The sequence below is a fragment of the Camelus dromedarius genome, chromosome 6 (assembly GCF_036321535.1).
Source record: "Camelus dromedarius isolate mCamDro1 chromosome 6, mCamDro1.pat, whole genome shotgun sequence".
In the NCBI taxonomy this organism is placed as follows: domain Eukaryota; kingdom Metazoa; phylum Chordata; class Mammalia; order Artiodactyla; family Camelidae; genus Camelus; species Camelus dromedarius.
This window is the reverse complement of record NC_087441.1, coordinates 59,154,499-59,163,628: the sequence shown is the minus strand read 5'-3', so window position 1 is coordinate 59,163,628 and position 9,130 is coordinate 59,154,499. Positions and strand designations below refer to the sequence as shown.

Sequence of the window (9,130 nt, the reverse complement as noted above, 5' to 3'; positions counted from 1 at the left end):
AAATGACTACCTTTACTGAAGTACCACTGCCAGGGTTTTTTGACCACAGGGAAATCCATGGTGCCGTTGATGGGCATTAAGTCATTAGGTAACATCTGTGTTTTAAAATAACAGCACATCAAAACAGCAAGAGAATGGTTTCTTGACACAGGACTTCATGACTAAAATCTTAAATTAAATATTATGGTTCAGTAATAAAGTATTTTCAACATTACCTACTGAGTTTTCACACTGCACCTACTTATCTTTCTCGAATTACTATCACTATCTTTTTTATGGGAAATTTCTTACAAATTACTTCGAGAAGCCAAAAATTTACAGTGGAAATTTTTTTCCCAAGTCCTTTTTTAGATAAAACTATTCAACAGGCAAATCTAAATAATTTTAGCAGTTCTAAATGTAGAGAATTCATGACTTCTTACTGTAATTGAAAAGGAACATACAAAGCAATTACTTAGTCACTTATAAAACCCACATTCAACTTTCGAAATAATGACTAACCTGGATAGGAGAGACAAGACTTTTATAATTAAATACTAAAGTCTAGCCATTTGAGAGAAGCACAGCAGGTTATATAATTGTCCTCTGCACTCACAGTATCCTTTTTTCCCTCTTGGATGCATATCATTTTTCAGTAATAATAGAACATGTAACCAAAAAAGTTACTGTACTGTAGGAAATCATTCTAACCAAAAGCTACACTTCTGGCGAACAGTGAGACCTTATTATCTTGGATTTCACAAGTTTCATAAGGAGAAAAGGTGCCCATTAATAGTGTAAATAAAATTCCCTTGAGAATATATTAGATTCTTAAAAAAACAAAATAGTAAGCAACCTCAGGCACTTATTTACATATAAATACTTGGAGTGTTAATTGAAAGGCATTCTCAGCAGTGCTAGAATGGGATTCTCAAGCTTGGGTACTTTGAAAACCTCTTTCAGTGCTCTCTGATGGGCATGCTCTCAGGAGCAGTGGAAGGCATGGGATACAGAGGACAGCTTTTCCTAGAAAGAGGAGAGGCTCTTGTGCACATGCATACGTCTGGAGCCATCTTGCATAGTCACTGCTCAGCCAGGGACTACATTTCCCAGGCCCCCTTGTAGTCAGGTGGAACCACGTGACTAGTTCTTACTAATGGAATACGATAAGAAAACGTGGACTCACTTCAGGGCTATGGGAATTAAGGAGTGTCCCTTCCTCATGCTCTCTTCCCCTTCCACAGATGATCATAAGCCTCAAAGCTGGGATTATGGGTTAAATTGTCTCCTTCCCTCCCCTCCACATTCATATGTTGAAGTCTTCACCACCCCCTACCCGTGTCTAAGAAAATGACCTTACTTAGAAATACGGTAATTACAGATGTGATTACTTAAGATGAGGTCTTACTGGAAGAGGATGATGTCCTTATAAAAAGGGGAAATTTGGACACAGACAGGAATAGAGGGAAGATGATGTTAAGACACAGGGGGAAGATGGCATCTACAAGCCAAGGAGACAGGCCTGGAACAGATCTTTCCCTCATAGCTCTCAGAAGAAACCATCCCTGCCGACACTCTGATCTCGGATTTCTAGGCTCCGGAACTGCAAGACAATGTATTTCTGTTATTTAGGGCACCCAATCTGTGGTGCTTTGTTACAGCGGCCTAGAAACCTAAAACAGATGGTAAGGCCAGAAGATGCAGGAGCCTACATTCAGATTCCTGAATAACTGCTGAATAAAAGCACTTCACCTTCCAGAAATACCTACATTGGGTCAAAATCTAGCAAGAAAGGAAACATTCGTTGTGTCAAACCATTGGCTATTGAGGGCTTATTTGTTGTAACAGTTAAATTACCTAATATGAGATTTAATTAAGTAATTTAACTGGCAAGTCATTTTTGAAGTTCTTTCACATGAAAAAAAAAAAACCCCATAGACATACCACAGAGAACAATGTAACATCCATGTAAATTTTTAGGATAAAAAGGAACTTCAAAGAAAATTTGAGTTTACAGGAAGATATCTGGGGGTAATTCCCCTAAATCCTCCCCAGGGTACAAATGTACTCTCCTCTGACAGTAGAAACAGAATTTCCTCAAGAATTTTAAGTTAGCCACAACATAAAGGTTGCTATACATAATTCAAATTATGCTGTCATTCACTTAAAACAATTTTTTTTTTGCAAATTCAGAGGAGCATTTCTCCCAAGTGGCCCAAGTGTGTAAAGTTTTACTGGGGTACTAAAGACAAGACTACTGTAAAATGAGGTCTCAGCTTTTTCCAAAGTTCTCAACATTATTTTTAATTAATCTGAAGAGACGTCACTATGCAACACTTTCTGCCCTGAAATGCAGACCAACAAATGTACTTCCTTTGTGGTAGAGTAACTAACATGGAATCAAGACGATGTTTTCCATTTTTTGATTTTGTTTTTCTTTGCATGATGAAAAAGTGAAAGGGCAGATACCCTAGCTAAGACATAGAGCTGTCATTGAAAACACCTCAAAGGCTGAGCTGGCAGCGTGGCTCTCGTGTTTACAGAGAAGCTGGGATGATTCAGCCTGAGCTCAGAGCTCAATTTAGATCACAGCATCTGGATTCCAAACACATGTGAGATGTGGCCGCGGGTTTCCAGGTCCTGACTGATTTGAGATGGAGACCGGAGACCACTCACCAGAAGGATTCCGAATGGAGTAAGTGCCCAGGGGAGAGAGAAACCTCAAAGATGTTTGGAAGATCTGGCCACAGGCAGCCCGCTCCACAGTGCCGGGAACATCAGCATTTCCTGCAGCCAGCAGGTGCTGGGGAGGCCAAGGGTAAGGCGGCCGGAGGATAACACTGAACAGTCCCCTTGTCAGCTCTGTCACCGTCAGAAAATATCCCTCACCAACGACTTCTTTCCTGAAGTAGCCATTATTCAGATTAAACTATGGGAATCTGGCAATAAAATGAAAAACTTAAGAGCACACACTTCCTGTTAAGATTCGTGCTACACTTTGCTTTGTTTCAAAAAGAAAAACCGGGATAATAAAAGAGGGGAATTTTTTTAATGTCTTTTTTTTTTCTTGGTGAGAAGAAATCATAGCCACAGTTACTCTCATAGGCTACACACTGAAATCTAAGAGAGGAGGGGAAAAAATAGGAGCAAAAAAAATCTTCCCAGCCCAATTTTATCTCCATCGGAATTCACCCTGCTCCTTCCTTAGTCTTCCTTGCATGGACTCTATCCAGAACGTTTGGTGATGTTGCAGCTATGGATTTTGTGTGCGAGAAAAAAAACCCACCACTTCCCCTTCTGCTTTTCCTCACCTTCCCCCTCCGAGGTTTCTCCTCCTCTCTCTCCTTCTGGTCTCTTTGTTGTGAATGTCAGGGCTGTCAGTGTCACATTAGTGTTTCTGACTCTACACCAAGAAGCAGACCAAGAGCAAGGAGGACGGGCTCGGATGTGCAGCCATTTAAAGAAGTCAAAGGGAAAAAAGCCCAACCTCCTTCCTCCGAGGTTCCTTGATTCCAGGACAGCTTATAAATCACCCTGGATTTTTCTCATTTATCCAATTAGTCTGTTTTGCTCCTCCCGGGGAGATCCCTAAGGTGTGGATCTATTCTGTGAGATCAAAGTCAGTGGCTCTAATAACAAATAGGACAGAATTCGTGATTCAGCAGATTCTAAGGCTGTGAAGGGTAACCGTCGGCACACTTTGGGAAGATAGCACCAGTCCACTTTAAGTATCGATTCGCTGCACTTTGTCACTCTAATGATGTTATCTCATTAAAAGAGATAAATGCCCCACTGTTCTTGCAAGAGCATCTGCTTCTTACTCTTCTCTCTTTTTCAACAGCATGGCTCTCAGCAGCAGCACATTAAAATCAAATTGAAATCCAATGCAAGGCGTGGCGACAGAGCTGCTTACGGAGGCTTCTCTTTAATTGCTTTTTCCTACTCTTGACCCCCTTGTTGCCCCCCCACCTCCGCAAACAGTCATCCATACAAACAAGCAATGTAAAGAGAAACAGATGGAGAAAGGAATCATGATCAAAAGCATTTATCGAGTGCCTGTCCCGTGGCGCCTCTGCCCAGTCAACATTTAACATCTTCCACCTTGATCTTGACCTTGTGTGGTAAGTAGAACAATCCCCAGTTTGCAACCGATGAGACAGAGTTTGATGTTAAGATACTTGTCCCATATTACACAGGTAGTGACAGGCCAGACCACAACATGAATAGGGTCCATCCAACCCAAGTCCTCTTTTTTAAATCCCCATTTTCATTCATGGAACAAACAAGTAAATGTGATTGAAACTTGATTAGAATAGGTAGAAAAAAATATAAGAGAAGGTGGCAATTATTCTTCAGCCCACTAGCACCCTGGAACACAATGCCACAGGCAATGCAATGGTTTTGTTTCAACAGATTTCTTATTAAATAAAAAAGGTAGCAATTTTCCATAATGAATGTTTTATACATTATTCCTTTGTGTATCAGGCCTCTAAAGTACACATTATTAAAGTCTATTAAAGTCTGTATTTAGCAGCATTACTAATGTGTCTTTGGGGAAATTATTACAATGAAACAGCATCAGTCTTTCACAAAATTTCAATTGTTTAATATTCCTTTTCTGATCTTCAATACACATGTCTATTTTTAGCTATAATCAGACCTCATCTGAAATGCCATAATCCCAGCCTAGAGCTGTCACAACAAATTGTTTATGGGTTGGATTTAAGAAATAACAAGAGATGCAGATATGGCTAATTTCATGCACCATTTTCTAGGTTTTTTTTGCCATACCTCGTTGCAGTTTTCCTACTGTTCCAATTAATAGGCGCTCCTCGATCACTACGACATGTGACAGCACTTTACCTCTCTGGCCAGGGTTGGTTATCTTAATTAACTGCTTATAGTTTTATCTAATTGAGACTAGCCTTTCAAGATAATGCTACTTTATTAAAGACTGAGGGTGGTAAAAAGTTACAAAACTATTCCATTAAAAAAAAAAGGAAACACTAAATCAACCAGAAGAACGTATAAACTGTGATTAATCAAATATAAATGTTTTCATTTAAACCTAAACACTGTCATTTATGAGAGACTAGAAATATGTGTTTTCTGAACATCCACTGAGGAATTTCTGCAAATTACATAGTTCTGCATACTCTAAATAGGCATCACTCCTTTCTCTATCTAGTACATTTACTAATTTTACCACATGCTAGGAGATTTTTAAAAAATAAAGCCAAGGATGCACATATATTCAAAAGCATGATGTTCTCTGAAAACACCTTCTAGAAAACAGTAATGCTAGGCTTATTTTTACGGAGATAAAAGATAACAAGGAGAGGGAAAGATTACCAGCAAACAGCTACACATTACGAGGCCTCTGTATCACAAAAAGGGAGGGAACAGAGGCAATTCAAAGTATTAGGTTCTCAAATGAATAATCTGGGTTGAAAGCAATCTCTCCGTTATGTATGTCCCCTCACACACAGCAATTTCATTGCTTAAGATGATACGTTTGCAAAATCAGGCAAATCGAGTGGATTGTTTATTCTAAAGTCAGACAGGCCACAGATTCACTAAGTAACTAGTCGGGTTTCCAATCACCAATTAACTAAATCGGTTGTAACTTAACTGTCTCCATTAAGGCCGACTAATTGAGAGAAAAGGGCACAGCTGAGGACTGAGGACACCAGCACATTCCTCCACGTGATGTGCAAGGCCAAGATCCACTGACCTCTTTGTTACAGGAAGTCAGCCACCACCAGCATCAAAGAAAGAGATCGCCATACACATCATGTGTCCGAAGGGCCTGTCTCCTGATGCTGCAGGCTGGTGTGGGCTTAGTTCAATACTGTGCCACAGAACGAGACCCCACCATCTCAGTTAACATCCAATTACAGCTCCACATGCAGGCTGGTACAAGGGCAGTTTGTCAGTTTAAATTTTAAAAAAAGGCGAAGCTTGTTTTAATCAAGAAAATCCTATGCGCTTCTCTTTAAACCTTCAAGAAGTAAGGATGAACAAGATTCCCAAACAGACAACCACAACGTGTGTAAAGTGCCACTAAAAAGAACGAAGTGGAACCGAGCATCCTCTTTCCTCCAAATGGAAACCGTTTTATGGTCAGCAGCTGTGGCCACATTTCAAAGAGCTTATCATGACTCACAAGCCTGGCCTCTCAGACTTGAAATTAGGTGACAGTCATGTCAAAACATATTCCTTCTCCTGCTCTGGGGCTGTGATGGTCTTAAACCAAAAGTCCAGCCTTTCTGTTCTGAAGCCTTAACTGCATCTTTGATGACATGATGGGGAGCTGTTAGGTGAGGCTACTGACGCCCGCACCCCAAGTCAAAGCACTGCCAGGAGCACATAAATCCTGCATCTGGGGCCCTGGTCTCGGGGCTCCCACACACTCATTCCTCTGAAGCCCAAATTCTCCGTACAAAGGTTCAGATCCTCAACGTACACCTGGGACCGTGAAGACTCCTTTTCAGGGAAGCAGGCACCGACCACTTCTCCACTGTGCGCTGCTCAGAGATGCGGGGGTGAACGGCACACCTGAAGACCAAGTGAAACGCATTTCTGGTGAAGCAGAAAGGAAGGGGGAGGCCTGAGACTGAGAGAGAAGCACTGATGTTCCTTCCGCAGTAGAAATGACTGTATAAAGGGGAAATTCTACGTAACTTAGGAAGCAATTCTCAAATAGCAGGTGTGTTTTACTCTTACTTACACACACAAATGGGTTCTAGACATGTACACATTTTAAAGACAAATGAGCATAAACGTACTCAGTTAATGCTTTTAACTTTGTCTTTTCACTACTTCATGCCAGACTGACCATCCGTCAGGTTACGGTTATTTTACATTTGCACCCCCATACCTTTCAGAAGGGAATAATGTTCCTGTTTTCATCCTAAAAATTCACTGACTTGCCAAATGCAATCAATACACGAGGAAGAGATTGGAGGTCTAATTTCTCCATTTCCATATGCTCCACATTCAGCAGAATTTGACTTACAAGGAACCCAGGTGCTACACTGGCCTTGTGCAAACAATGTTCCATTTAGCCTCGCAAACTCTATAAAAACAAAGTTTCTAAAATAAGAGATAAGGGCAATTTTTCCTTAAAGATGTAGAAGGTGAGAACAGATGTGCTCCAATGTCCAGGGCCCTCTTGTTCAGGGCCCAGGGTCCAGCTTCTTCTTAAAGACCCCCAAACAGAGGACACAGGCAGAGACTAACTAATGGTTCTCAAACTCCTGAGGATAAGCTTAAAAATTATCAGACCCCAAAGAGCTTTTGTTTATGTCAGTTATTCCTATCAATAATTACCATGTTAAAAATTAAAACTGAGGCATTTTGGGGACATTTTCACAAGCACACATCCCAACAGCTGTCACAGGCACAGGGATGATGTCATAGCATGTCACGTAGTCTCTTGGAAAACTACACTGTATACTCAGAGAGAGTGGAAAGGGCAAAAACACATCTTAGTATTCTTATGGAAATAGTTTTGACCTTGCAGGTGGTCCATGAATGGACCCCTTCCCCAGGGGTTCCCAAGCCACAGTTTCAGAACCACTGGTCTAAACTTGTACATACCAGCAATGTCTTGAATAAGAGGATGTAATGAGTAAGAGGATGTAATAGCCATTTAAAATCTTTTGAGCCACTGAATCAAAGGACAGTATCTTTTTCTGGAGCATTTCTCTACTGACTACTGCACCCAAAATATTAGTACATTAAAATGCTCCTTCCTGGTAATACATCAAATAGAATGACTCCCAAATACAAATTGGTTTGACCAGTGGCTCTCTCTTGTTTTTTTACCTGCCCACTAAATCTTCATCCCGTTGTAACCCAAATGCAAAATAGCTAAAAGTAATATTTATCTTAAAATGCTTTCTTTTTTCTAATTGTTAATCATATACATAAACACTTACTGCAAGAAAGTTGAAAATACAGAAAAATATTTTTTAAAACAAGAAACAGTCATACCATGTGCTTGCCCTCTGAGACAGCCCTTGCCAGCATTCTGGGCAACATCCTTACCGTCTTTTAATCATGTATATTTAAAAAATACAGTGAGGTTCATATCTTAATTTATTTAATTCATATCATAATTTAATGTCTTATTTCAAAATACTGTTTTCAGTATGAAAGAATGCACATGGCTAAAGAAAATGTAGAACATACAAGCAAAAAGAAGGTAATGCTCTTAATACTTTGATGTCTATCTGCAATCTTTTTTCTGTGGGTAGACATGTATCTTTTTTAAAACAACGAAATTATGATCACAATGTACATATTGTTAAGTAACTTGCCTTCTTCATAATTTATTTAGAACATCTTTTTATATCATTAAATATTCCTCTATCCCTCCTTGGCATTTTTACTGTATGGATGTACCATGGTTATCCTTTTTAAAATTACTGTTATAATTATTATAACACAACATGTGATGAGTATCTTAGCTAAATTTTTTTACCCATTCATAGCAATTTTCATTCAGTAACTGTTCTAGAAATGGAATTAGAGTCAAAAGATGTATTTTTTTAATTTCTTTTTTTTTAAATATTCTATTTTCTGTATTTTATTTATTTATTGTTGTATTATTTAATTATTTTGTTTTGGCAGTGGTGGTGGGGGGATGTAGTTAGGTTTATTTACTTTTAGAGGAGATACTGGGGATAGAACCCAGGACCTCATGCATGCAAAGCATGCACTCTACCACTTGAGCTATACCCTCCCACCAAAAGATGTATTTTTGAGGCTCTGATACACATCAAATCCCCTTAAGAAATGTTCTTTCACTAACTGTGAATGAGAGAGCCTGACAGTCCCATGCACACCTTCACCGAGAAACTTTTATAAATCCTCACCAATTGCATAGGTAGAAAATGCCATCCCATCATTTTAATTTGTCTTTCTTTGATAACTGTTGACACTGAATATTTTCTTACATGTTATTTGCTCATCATATTTCTTCTTTTATTGGGTTTACCTTTGCCCATGTTCTATTAATTACTCTTACCTTACTAATTTTTTGGAATTTGACATAAATTAGCTAAGTTATACTCTCTGTCATTTATGTTGTAAATATTGCCCTGGCTGGTCTTTGTCTTTTAAGATAGTTCAGAATGTCTTTTGA

At 39.3% G+C, this 9,130-nt stretch overlaps 1 non-coding gene across 1 annotated transcript; it reads right to left on the bottom strand.

Annotated features, from left to right (window-relative positions):
• Positions 1–8,655: 8,655 nt before the first annotated feature.
• On the bottom strand, positions 8,656–8,729 carry TRNAA-UGC (transfer RNA alanine (anticodon UGC)). Its single transcript has one exon. It is a non-coding gene; the product is annotated as a tRNA-Ala (tRNA).
• Positions 8,730–9,130: the final 401 nt, after the last annotated feature.